Below are 11,310 nucleotides of genomic sequence, written 5' to 3'. Positions count from 1 at the left end.
GCAGCGTAATGCAATGTGAACAAGTTTAGGATTTCATATCTAAAAAAAAAACGTAAAACTTCCCCGAAATGCGAAAATTAGTGACTAACTTTTATGCGTTGAATTATCGCATTGGTTAAAGCCCTAATTCCCTGTTCGTAGTTAAGAACCTGGAACGTCTAAAATTTTAAAATGTATTCTTGTTTTCACCTTTTTCTTCTCCACTGTGAAAGATTTTTTTTAGTGTGTGTAATTTTTTTAATCAAATAGCTCTACCTCAGTACTTTAATATGAAGAAAACCTCAGCCGAAAGTCATTGTATGATGGCGAAGTTTTATGGTGAGTATGTTCTAGCTGAGCGAATATGACAAAAATTGGTTGTATTACAGAAACAATCGAAGTCACTCAAATAGCTATATTAAAACGTTTCAAAACAGGCGGAYATATACAAAAGCAAGCATATAAGAATTGAAGCCAGGAGCTGCTGAAAGACGATTTTGCAACGACGAAAATTTTTGCAAATGCAAAAAGTCATATGTGAAACCTCTGCCCAACCAGCTAAATCAACAGTAAAGCSGTATATGCATGACGCTAAGGCTTGTGGACATTCTGCATTATGAGCACCTAAAACCGAGTGATACCATTCATGAGAAACGCTGACGACAAAAACTCAGCAAATTGAAGCAAGAGATTGTTAAAAAATGACAGAAATATGCGCCCTGAAAGAACTTTTCGCTTCCCATTACCACTTGATCCATTCGAATCAAAACCAACTTACTAGAAGAATGTTTATGTTAGAGTTCATATAAAAATTTTGATTTCATTCATTCTAGGCCAATCTGCCGATGAAATTCTTTTGAGATGATATACACAAACTTACAGCAAGTCAAGAAAATATGAAAGCTTCAGATGTGCATTCCCGTGAGCACTACTATTTTACATGTGTTTCTTAAAGAGATGTGAAAATTTCGAAAAAATAAATCTCTTGAAAATTGTTTGACTATTTTATGGTAAATTACAATAATATGTAAGATTGTTAAATATCTCCCTTTCGCCTTTTTGTCCTTTGAATTTCGCGGCTATGTCTAAAGCGCTACAGAGTTCGTATCTGGCAATACCATACATCTTTGAAAGGTCCTGACATAACCTACATGGTGATTAGTTTGGATATTGCGTTCAAAAGTTGTAGACGTGGAAACATGGAATTCACTAACGCCGAAATTCGCACTATTTTACAGTTTGCCCTCGTTAAAAGCTAATCCGCTAGAGAAATGTTCCACGAGATTAATGGTGCTTTGGGGGATGTTACTCTATCACAACGAACTGCAGAGGAATGATTTCGACGATTCAGAGCGGGTGAAAAGAACACCATGGATAAGCCAGCCGGCGGAAGACCTGTGACGCCGAATATCGATCTAATCATGGAAAACATCGAGTTAGACCGACATGTGGTATCCCATGACATCGCCCAGAAGAAGGGAGTTAGTCACCAAACCATTTTAAACCATTTGCAGAAGGCTGGATACCCAAAGGAGCTGAATGTTTGGGTGCAGCATTTTTTGGTTGACGCAAAAAAACCTTCTGGCCCGAATCAACGCCTGCGATATGCTGCTGAAACGGAACGAACTCAATCCATTTTTGAAGCAGATGGTGACTGGCGACGAAAAATAGATCACATACTACAATATCCAGCGAAAACGATCGTGGTCGGCGATCGGTGAATCGTCTCAAACAGTGGTGAAGCTGGGGTTGATGGACAGGCAGATTTTGCTGTGTGTTTGGTGAGATTGGAAGGGAATCATCTACTATGAGCYGCTCTCATAATTTAATTAATTTTACCWGCTAYTGCGAACAACYRGRCCGCTTGAAGCRAGCAATCGACCAGAAGCGTCCACAATTGGCCAACAGGAAGGGTGTAGTGTTAYACYAGYATAACGYYAGACCACACACTTCGYTGACGACTCGTCAGAAGCTACGGGAGCTCGGATGGGAGGTTTTATCGCRTYCACCATGTATTCCTGTCCATGGCGACYRCCCTTGTTGAACTCAAAARAGGCTTGTAAAAAGTGGCTGTCCGAGTTTTTAGCAAAGATAGAGTAGGGCTTCTACGTGGGGGTATTAACAAGTTGCTGTTTAGATGAAAACATATTATCGTCACATATTTGAACMAAATCCGATCACTGTAACRCTCTTCATAAATGCATTGAATAAAGAGCACAAAAGTGGGAGGGARATATTTGACAATCTGATATATTATCAAAAAATCGGAAGGAATTCGTCACTTGATCGCTAATTAATCGTTAATGTTCAATTAGCTAATTTTGTTCTTAATTGTGTACATTATTGTAACACAATTAGTTGTATTGTCTGGGTCATACAATAAAGCAATGCTGAATTTTTGCGCCCAGTTTGCAGTTCGATTACAAGCACAATTAGCGGWCATTTACCTTAATATTATTTCGTATTTAATTTCGTCACTTAATTTGGTTGCCATGCCAACACTTTTGTTTCAACGTTCTATGAAACTTTAATTTTGCTTGAACCATAGCGTGGCAGGCTCCACGTTGCCTAACCATTATGCCAATCACTCACTGCCTGGTGGCGCAACAAAAAAGCTTTCATTTAAATGATTTTGCTTATTGACAAATTGCATGCAACCTTTKCCTTGCTTTGGCAATCAACTTAAACACTTTTCGGCTGGATTGAGGTATAACAACAACGGCACACATACAATAAGGAACCGACTTACTGCTAGGCATGTCAGCTAAACACACACATATCGARCTTAGTTGTCGCCCAACGTTGGAAAACTCATCCATACAACAACAATAWTAGTGGACACGCAAACACACATACACATGCAGCATATGAAGACGAAGTCGAAAATTGCTCGAAGCCAAAGAAATCTTCACACAAACGCTTCAGTACCAGCTGCATTTATTTGTTTAACGCGCGTGTGTATTTGTGTTCATGTAAGTAATACACATGGTAAATGTGTATGTAGGTGTGTAAATGCCAAGAAAAACACACATACATGCTCTACATTTTGTCGAGTTCGAGTATAAATCAAGCGTTAAGATCTCCTACAGTTATCCATCCGCACAGACAACACTCGGCCACTGGTCTGCCAGTGCTGTCGTTTACTTCGTATGCACGTTTCGCAGTTCGCTGGTATTAAATTTGTCTCACGTACAGGCGTCAATAGCATCATTCGCATATTTGACTCAGTCAAACATTGGCTACTATTCATTTTACGTTAGCCTACGGCCTGGTTAAACGCAATATTTCGCAGTGTATACATATATATGTACATATATATTTTTGTGTGTATGTGTGTGTGTGTGCAAACGCCTGGCCTTTTGGCTATTTTGTGATTTATTCGTTTGTTGACGTAATGAGGTTATTGATTTTGCCCAAAACTATGGGATGTGCCTTCGCAACCTGCCTGTCAAATGAAAAGTTATAACAGGAAACAGTCGAACATAAACACACAGATATACACAACTTATATAYATATATATRTGTAGCATACTTATGCAGCAMACAAACTATATTTGGCTCCATTGGCAATCCGTCCACCCATTTGACTTATGCTTGACCCAAGTAATTGCGTGTTACCGACCAACTTATTATCTTGATGGACCATTTTGCGGTTCACACTATTCATATCTGTTGGTCATCTGCTTTGCTTTGGCTTGGCGTGCGTGTTACGTCTGCAGCGTGCGGATGTGTTATTTCCGTCTCATGGATTAGGAATGTTAAGCACTTGTAGGTAATGATGCAAAAGTTTCTGCAATATTTCACGTACATTACGCTTGTGAGATGCGTGAGTAGGTTTTAACCTCTCAAAAATGATAATTTAATGACACAAATTTAATTTGTATTAGTGTCGGCGCTTTCGGCACTTTCAACGGGTATCAAGTGAGTAAATGAGAAAAGACTTACCGATTTATTTAGATAGTTAGTTTTTTGATAATTTAAATACCCGAGGCTTATGACGCTGAAACCAGCAATTCAGTATTTATTGTTCTTTAACCAGTCAGCACTCCATGCTATTATTCACAAGGGTTTTCGCATGAAAATAAAATTTTGTTGCATTTGTTGTGAACTCAAAACATTGCACTAGTTCATAGCGGTTCCGTCGGTCTAGTTAGGAGTTTGATACACAGATGATCCATACGTTGAGTCCAATTTTTGATGACTCCTTCGATCATTTCGACTGTCAACTGACGAATGATACTTGTGATGTTTTGCTCGAATCCCTGAATCGAAACGGAATTGTCCGCATAGACTTTAGACTTTACATATTCTCACAGAAATTCTAACGGTGTGATATTATTAGATCTTAGTTGCCAATCGACTGGCCCAAGCCGTGAAATTAACTGCTGACTGATGATTGTTGCGATGTGTCTTTGATACTATGATGTTGTTTATACTAAATATCGCCGAAATCACGAGCTTCAATTTCAGACATCAAATAGTCCGTTATCATGCCGCGAGAATGGTTGGCCGTTGATGGTTATGTTCTCATTGTCATCAGTTTTGAGGAAATATGAACCGATTATTCCATTGGGCCACAAACCACATCAAAACGTTGTTTTTTTTTTTTAGATGAAATAACAGCTCTTGAATTTCTTTAGGTTGCTCTTCTTGCAAAAAGCGTCAATTTTGGTTGTCTACTTATTCTTTGAGCCAGAAATGGGTCTCACCACTGAACGAAATTTGGCTAGAAAACGTCAAATCTTCATGGAACTTTTCAAGAGCCCAGCGATGTTGGTTGAGATGATCGAGGGACTTTAGTTTTTGCTGTAGTATTTCAAGTTCAAGCTGTATTTTATACGCTTTCAATTTAAGATCTGAACGTAAGATGCGCTAAGTCGTTGCATATGTCAGTCTAAGTTGCTGCGAACGACGTCGAACACACTCTCCACGCTCTTCGTGTACTTTCTCAGCTAAGGCTGCTATATTTTCTTCACTGCCTTCTGGACATTCTCAATCCGTTCTCTGCCTCTTTAAAAAATAGTTTAGATACGCCAAATTATTTTCCATAAAATTGTGTAGAATTCTCGCATGTTAAATACTTTCGTGTTTGTCTCTAAGGAGGAAATTTTTAAGGCTTTCATACGGTTGAAAAATCAGACTGATATTTGCAGTAACGAATGATCCCACAAGAGACTGCTAGAAACGTCTTAATACTTACATCAAAAAGCGCCTAGAGCCAGTCACAAATTTGAAAAATTTAAGATAACTCTGAACAGTTAACGCTCGCTCTAACTTTCCTTCGTCCACATACAACAATGGATGTTGGCATGTACTTAGAGAAAGAGCAAAGCTTTACACGTTTTTCGTTTTCAAATTACGTTTAAGTCTATATACGTCACCTGGTCTACGGAAAGGGAGCTTGGGTGTCAAAAAATCAATTTTCACTTTTTAGTTGATTCGGATGGAAAATGAGATGTTGTTTATTTTTAACAGCTGTTTCCCAGAAAACTAGTTTTCGCACGTTAGCTCGCTTTTCGTAGACCATGTCACATATGGATTCAGTGTTTAGAACAAGGCTTTTTCAGGCAAGTTTAGTTTTCAAACAGAATTACTGCGCTTGTAGTGAGTTAGACTTACTGGTACTAATTTTGAATTATTGCAAATAAATAGTAATAGACGAACGCCAGTAATGTGGGAGACATTGTACATTTTTATATATTTAAAGAAGTTTTGGCTATTTGGGAGAAATTGGCCAACTAACTCAGGCATATGGAAACCTCTTAGCTAAAGCTTTTGTATTTTATTATAATGTCTTAAATACTTTCTGAATGGAAAGCAGCCACATCAACTTCAGTTTGCATAATGGGTGTATTGTCTAGTACTTCATTAAGCCAGGTCTTTGATATACATTTATAGATATACATATACTTCGCTATGCTTGCAAGTGTATTTACGCCGAAGTGTAGGCATCAAGCCAAGTTCATTTGCAAGCAAATCACCGCAAGAGGCGACCAAAACAAAATGATTTAATTCTACTTGTATATACGTATAAAATGCATGGGCGATAATGCACGCAGTTAGGTTCTCTGCGGTAAGTCTACTGTCAAATGTCTCTCAAAAGTCGCCACTAACCTTGGCTTGCACTCTGTATTCGTAATGTACTCGTATATAACTGTATGTATTGTATAAATGCATATGGCCATATAGCAGTATGTATGTATGTATATTACCATATACAAAACACATATAAAAGGAAATGCAAATTGTGTTTCGTCGTGTATAAACCAAATTTAGTTGTAGTTATGTTAATATTATATATAAATGCTTCGCTTTGGGAGTATTTGTAATGAGTTTAGAAATAATAGGGTGTGGTGGGAGATTTCCAAATCATTCAAAAGCTACACAAACAATTCAACTCAGAAATGTACAACTACAGATGATAGGAACTAGACCGAGGTTTAGCGAAGCTTTGTCCTTTTTGAGTTGAATTTTTGAACTTTGAAGCTAACTTTTGAATTAAGTTAGACCTGGTTCCAAGCCATCTAGAAGGAAAAACGAAAACGATTTAATTGTTACTTAAATATTTTGCTGGTCCAAAAAGTATCCTTAAGTAGACGCTAATATCTAGGCAACAACAGTATTTTCTCTAATTATATTCTATAATCTGAAAAGTTTATTAGTTAGCGAACAACTTGAGACAAATAGTATGCATATAATCATACTCCCATATATATATCCAGGGAGACGGATTCGCTCGAATATATAACTTATCAGAGACGTCTACCACAGCAAAAAGAGGAGAGAGAAGAAAAAGCATTGCATTGTGGCAGCAACGGCGGCAAAGTTCATGCAAAGGACGGTGGACCTACCGATGATTTCGGACATTCATTTGTGGATAGGTGGACAACACGGAGACCTGGATTTCCACCTTACCCAAATACTCAGTGGTCATGGTTGCTTCAAATATCGTCATGATTTTAGTTAATACTCTCCGACGTATACAGAGCGTATAGAAGACTCTGAACACGTGTTCCTCTATTGCCCTCGGTTTTCATGTATAAAATTTGAGAGCTAGTTATATGTATGTGTTGTAAAGTGGAAAGCTCCCAGTGAAGTGGCAAATCTAATTATGACAAAATTGAGACATTTAGAGCAGATTAGGCGACAGTCAGTCTGTGCAATGGAGGAGACTTAAACGTCTTCTTCTCTCCCATGAAGTAATACTTTGTGTAGTGGTCCCGTGGGAGAGACATGTGGTGGGAGTAGGTTAGGTTTAGCGGATTAAAGTTATTAATTAATAAATGTAATATGACACTATAGTGTTGTTATGGAGATTTGAGATGTCTTCAGGCTGATTTACCCACCATCTGAATGCACTATTTGCAGTAGTACTACTATAATTAAATTCTTAGTTAATCCTAACTGTTAAAATGTGTGTGTGTAAATTTGATAGCTGTCGGATCATTAGTTTGAGAATTACATCATTTTTAGTTCGAACTAAGTTTGGATTGCTCAACAATATCTGGACTCTGTACCAGGGAAGTTAACCGTTAAATGTGATTTGCTAAGTTTGAACGAGGAAAAATGTGCAACGAGAACGACGAAGATAGTGGGCGCCCTAAATAGGTTGAAAACATCAAAACATCAGCTTTCAAAAAACATTTCGTATGACCGTAAAGTGAAGTTATTCGAGACAGCAGGTACTCCGCTGTATATCTACAGAATGTGTACATCATATCATTGCCGAATATTTCAGTATGAAAAAGCTCTGTGCAAAGTAGGCGAGCTCACTTGCATTTTTTGAGTTTCTGCATCGATGAAATGTGATTCCATCATTTCACTCCGAAGTCCAATCGACAGTCATTCGTGTGAATAATTTTTATTGACTACTAAACAAGTAAGTATTTATTACATAGCGTTATTGGGCCGTTTGAAGGACGAAATCTCAGAAAGAGGGCGGCATTTGAATATAAAGAAAGTGCTGTTTCAACAAGATAATGCACTGTGTCATAAGCCAGTGAAAACGATAGCAAAAATCTCCTATTTGGTCTTCGAAATGTTTCCGAATCGAACGTGTTCGCCAGATCTGGCTCCCAGCAATTGCTTCCTGTTCTTAGATCTCAAAAGAATGCTCGCTGGAAAAAAAAWTTTCGCCGAATGAAGAGAAGATCGCTAAAACTGAGGCCTATTTTGAAGCAAAGTACAAATCGTACTGAAAAAATGATACCGAAAAGTAGAAGGTCACTATGAGCCTTGAAGTAGACTTTGTTGAATAAAAAATCGACTTTTGTCAAAAAGTGTGTTTGACAATCGTAGTAGTAGGCTGAAGACTTTTCAGCGCCTAGATATTTTGCGTGCTAATTTTTACACAAATTTTTCGCTTTATTGAATTCAAGGTTAAATTTTTCTACATTGACTGCACATTTGCTATTTTTGTTATCTCCAAGTATGAAAACTATTTGACAAGAATTTAGCATGCCTGTTTACACTGATGCTATACGGCATATATATATACATATATTAAACTTCAAATTATATCCTTTTCTGAGCTGATTTACTCAATTACCTTTCGGCTATTTTTAGACCACCCTCATATTTGCAACATGTAGTTGCTACTCTGTGGCAAGTTAAGTATGCGAAACTATCCACTGGCCTGCACGCGCTCTGCTTTGCGTCGTGTATTTACATATTTATGCTTACAAATACACGTTCGCAAGGAATACGAAAATGTATAGCGCTCCAACTTGCGCGCGTTGTCCTTTGCCATTCGCTTYAATATAAATTATACAAAAATGGTAGAGATGTGAAATTTACTTGTTTGTGGCAAAGGTCGTCGGTGAAAGGACCACAATATGGTAATGAAAACAACAAACGTTCTCGCGGGACTGGATGATGTACTCGTAAGTGCAAGGGAAGCTCTCACACACATACATACATATAAACTATATTTACTTGGTACTAAATATATATGTTAACATATATTATCTGCAGGCTATAACATGACTACTTTGAGGTTATGACACATAGTGTTGCATTGGGCACAGAGAGTATTTCGGCTACTTGGCCACCCTGTAGAGTTTAGCAAACAGCCAAGCAGCACTCAACTGGCTTTCGTAACGAATTTCATTAGCGAAAAAGCATTATGCACAATGCAGCCCKGAGCGTTTGCAAGCATTTGCATTTGCTGCACACATTTATGCATATATACATATGTGTGTATGGATATGTGTGTGTGTGAGTGCATGCATATTCATGAGCCGAAGCGTCTCAAAAACTTGCGCCAAAGGTAGAGCGACAGGGTAGTTACTTTGTAATACCAACTTAAATGTAAATGGATGCTGAAAAGTCCCAAAAAAAAATAAAAATAAAAAAAAAAATCTGCTCGAAATTAATTTATATTTACCGTTGGGAGCTGAGCAAAGACATGCCCGAAACGCAGAGTCGACGAAAATAGCAAAGATAATACAAAGAAGTAAACGTAGGAAGAGCACCACAACATACCCAAAAATCGTTGCAGCGAAAACAACCGGCAGTGAAGTGGCAGAAGCAACATTAAAATAAAAAAAAAAATTAAATAAAAAACAAAAACTGCAAAACAAAAATTGCGTTGTTACCTGAACTCAAGCGTAGAGCGGAACGACAGCAGGAAGCGAAGAAAAGGAAGTGAAAGAGTGCATAGCTGGAAGACTGTGACTTGSCATGCTGCGGATATGACAAAAACAACTAGCGCCAAAGAAGGCAACAATAAAGCAGACGCATTTCTTGTTGATACGCGTCGAACTGTGAAAAAAGTTTTCGAAGCAGCCGAACTTCGCATGCTTCTAAATTTATATACATATATATGTATATATATAATATATAGTATAGATGAGTAGATAAGTACATGTTTGTGAATTTCCGAAGGAGTGAATGCTTTTTGGCGCTCTGTCGCGTTGTAGGCACGCGGTGGTGTTGCTATCCCGCGTAATGAGTGGGAAATGCTTGAATAGAATGTTAAGATTTAACGGAATTATTTTGGTTGCTGTTAGCACGTAACGGCAGATATCTAATGACTTTCGAAAAGTATCTCTAAAATTATTTTTAAAAATTCTGCTGCTGTTTGATTAGAAGAAAATTACTAGATTTTGAAAAAAATTTGATTTTAGTAACGGTCGCTTTATATAGCATATTGCCTGAGTTATTCAATAAATAGTCTGGGGTTGCACATTGTTAGTTGCTGTCCGACACCGATAGTAATGGACTATTTTATTTAAATTTCATGGTCCGTTATGAGAAAATATAGAGAGATTTTACAGCATCCAGCCGTGCAATTTAAGCCATTTGCAGACTCGAAGGGTTTGAGTTGCCGAAAATGCAGATGGCGCTGTGCACAAAGGCTGTATTAAATACATAGAGACTTTTCTGTGGGTACCTTTCTTGTTATTGAAGAGTCCTTCAGCAAAGTACGGTCGAAGGCGACAATTGGAGCTCTTAATAAGTTTGGTAACGAATAAGGTGGCAAGAGCGTATGCTCTGGATCCTAGCGCTGGACGACGTTTCGAAAAAAATTGAGAAAGGAGGCTGCCCGGTTGGCTGACTAAAATAAAAATTTCTGAACATCAGTGAAATGGATTAACTATAAATCCAAATTAAACTGAGAGATATAAAATCTCTAAACTCCCCTTATTGGGATACTTTATTCTCCAATCGTTGGACCGGACAAAGTACTTGCGGCTTCATAGCAAATATTATATTGCTAAGAAACTCACATGAAAGCCAATCATCGAGGTGAAAGTGACGAAGGCATCGTATTTTTTGTTGAGGAGCGATTGGGAAGCAGTGGGGCCACTCACAAAAAGTAATTTGTGGCATGATTGTTTGTTGGAGGACTCTTGAGAGATCTATACATATGTTTCATTGGCATCTGTGGTGTGCTAAAGACCACCTAAACAATGGCACAAAATGCTATTATACACCTTGTACCTGTAAACATTACTGGCAACACTTGGCAWCGAAGGTTGCTATTAGACTTAGGAAGTCTGGGTATATAAGGAGCTCCAAGCAGGAAAACATTGAAATTCTCCACTGCTTCGATAKCATTCCTTCCTACCTAGATTAATACATGGCAGAARCCTCTCCTGACCGTGTCTWATCGGCTMACACACCTGCGAGCGATTTGTAGACGGAGTGAAACCATTGGAGGACGGATGCAGTGAGCTTCATCACGGATGAACCGAAATGAAGGGGGAAAGTAGGTGGTGGAGTCTTCTGTCGGGAGCTTTCCATCAATTCTAGTTTCAGTTCGCCAGACTGTGGCGTTTTTCAAGCGGAGGTGGCTGCCATCAAAACAGCAGCAGATGTACTGCTGAG

The 11,310-nt window shown here is 38.3% G+C and overlaps 1 protein-coding gene across 1 annotated transcript in view; it reads right to left on the bottom strand.

Annotated features, from left to right (window-relative positions):
* Nucleotides 1–11,310, bottom strand: part of LOC108976832 (kin of IRRE-like protein 2) — a 266,683-nt gene that overhangs the window by 228,081 nt on the left and 27,292 nt on the right. The window lies entirely within an intron of this gene.

Source organism: Bactrocera latifrons, unplaced genomic scaffold (genome assembly GCF_001853355.1).
Source record: "Bactrocera latifrons isolate USDA-ARS-PBARC rearing strain unplaced genomic scaffold, ASM185335v1 scaffold_80, whole genome shotgun sequence".
NCBI classification, from domain to species: Eukaryota; Metazoa; Arthropoda; class Insecta; order Diptera; family Tephritidae; genus Bactrocera; species Bactrocera latifrons.
Note: the sequence above shows the minus strand (reverse complement) of the source record. Positions and strands in the feature narration are given on the sequence as shown.